The following is a 2648-nucleotide window of genomic DNA, read 5'->3' on the forward strand; positions in this document are numbered from 1 at the left end:
GTATGTGCCATGGGCTTCAAGATTTGAGATGATCTTAAGCTAGTGTATGAACCAATCAGAGAGCCGTATTAGCATAAGACTGGACTATGGATTCCGCCCTATGTTTTTAAGTCGGTCTCACCCGTCTCACCTTGCAAAACTTCTAGAAATGTAATACTACTTCCGCCGCGCGGCAAAAGTTGAATTGAGTTCAACTTTTGTCGCGCGGTGGAAATTATATATCTATTGGTTCCTGCACACTGGACGCGGAAACGCTTGCCGCGCGACAAAATGTGACACGGTAGCCAATAAGCTTACAATTCCTAATATGTTCATTGGTTACCGCATCGCATTTTGTCGCGCGGTAAGCATTTCCGCGACCAGTGTGCAGGCGCCATTACTTCCGATCAAGCGAGACGATAGCTGCGTTCAGCAGACTCAACAGTTTTGCAACCGTTTTATGATTGTCTGCTGAGATAGGACCATTCTTCTAGATCTAAAAGTATGATCCAATTAGCGCGAAGGAAACTTCCAACAGTTGCAAAACAAACGTTCTGCTGAACGCAGCCATTGATTGGCTATCGCGCCAAACGTTGCCGCGTTCTGTGTGCAGGAGCCATTCGATGGCGATAGCGGCGCACCTTTTGTATGAACGATATGAAAGCATAGTTGCCACAAACTCGAATAAGGGTGCAGCCACAATAGAAGGAATAAGGAATTAGGAATAAGGAATAAAGATTTCAACTTATCAGATATCGGATACACCGCCATACGGGCATATTCGGTTTTTGACAGGTTGGAATCGTTATTCCTTATTCCTTCTATTGTAGCTGCATCAATTCTTCATTTCTAAAATATCAATAATTCGTAAAATCGACATTGGGCGCATTCAGCGGACTCAACAGTAGAGTGAGTGCTTGCTGTTATTGGTGTATTCTTTTAGCTTATCCAATCAGAATTTTAGATCTAGAAGAATACAGCGAGTGCATTCAGTACCACGACCGCTCACTGAGCGCTCAGTGAGCTCTTGTATCTGTTTGGTCTATACTTTTAGTTCTAACGGAATGTGTCAATAAGATGTAAGCGCTCACTGAGCGCTCAGTGAGCGGTTGTAGTACTGAATGAACTCATGTTACATCCCAGGGTTCGACCGGCGGATAGCGGGAGGTCCGAACAAACCTGAGATTACGAGATGTACGATTTCGCATCTGTGGGAATACAGAATAAAGAATATGTTCAATTTAATTCTTAATTTACTAGAGTTGTGCATTCGACAAGGCGATGATAGTCGATTCCCCAGAGGTCCAAGGTGTATCTCCCGTCCTGTCCAAATAATTGAGAAACTTCTCTAGAATTTCAGGGCAATCGCGGCAATTCGCGAAATTATGTATAGATGCTGGATTCACACTGCATCCGATTTTTGTCGTACGACGCTCTGCATCCAATCAGAAAACAGGATTCCGATAATACGAAGTAAAATTCATCGATGCGGTGTGAATCCAGCATGAGGATTGCAAATTGAGGATTAGAATTCAGCCAATTAGAACGACAGAGACCAACGACACGGAGCATTCGTTGCAGGCCTCGAATCTTTCGGGGAAGCCTAAATGGATGTAGTGTCGCAGTACCCCTAGATAATTCTGTTTTTCATCGACAGGCAAAGAGGGGTTAAGTCTCGCTATTTTCCGTATGGCGAAAGAATAATGAAGACACGCAACGTGCACTACGTATCCATGCTGTGTAATGCCCGTGTCACACTAAGCATTGGAGACTGAGGATTGCGAATTGAGGATTAGAATTCAGCCAATTAGAACGAAACGGATTAAACTTAAAATTACCTGATTGGTCGAATTCTAATCCTTAATTCGCAATCCTCAATTTCCAATGCGTAATGTGACACGGTCATAAGGGTTGAATTCTAACAGACGGATGTCGATAGGTGGACGCGAGCGCGGATGAGTCGGGCACATGCTACGCGTGGACGGGATTCACGGTCCGCGGTAATCGAAATGTGGTGAAGTGATGATATCTTACGTTACGATGAAATTTGTCGGTGGCTGCGGCACGCGGATTGGTTGGTGTGTGGGCCCTCTGACTTTTCGCTGTCCTAGATTCGGCGCCGGATTCGTCCTTGTAACACGTAGCACTCATGCACAACAGTCTAATAGCGTTTTTCATTGGCAGAACTGGTGCGCACTCAGTGCACTTTAAAGCCGTTGTATAACAATCGACGTAAAGATATACGTTTAATAACAATATATAAACGAATTAAACCGTGAAATATTCGATACATTTTATTGTGCTATTTAATAAAATAAATTTTGAGCATTTTATCAATTGAGATATCTCACTTATATATTTTTTTAGAACAGTGTACAACAGCTTTAATGTGCACTGAGTGCGCACTAGTTTTACCAATGAAAAAACGCTATAAATTCGTTAATTAGTTTATCACTAATACGAATTGGGTGTATGGGAGTAATTGAGGAGGGTTTTCGTTAAGAAAGTTCACTCGGATTCAACTAATAGGAGTTTATTAATTATAATTCGCCCAAAGCAGAAATTAGACCTACAAGGATAATATATATATACAGGGTGTCCAGCCCCACTCTTACAATCTCCCATAGGAAGGTAGATGGGATCGAAATAAACATAAAAGTCCTTTACCG

The sequence above is a fragment of the Mycetomoellerius zeteki genome, unplaced genomic scaffold (genome assembly GCF_001594055.1).
Source record: "Mycetomoellerius zeteki isolate Tzet28-1 unplaced genomic scaffold, Tzet1.0 scaffold45, whole genome shotgun sequence".
Lineage (NCBI taxonomy): Eukaryota > Metazoa > Arthropoda > Insecta > Hymenoptera > Formicidae > Mycetomoellerius > Mycetomoellerius zeteki.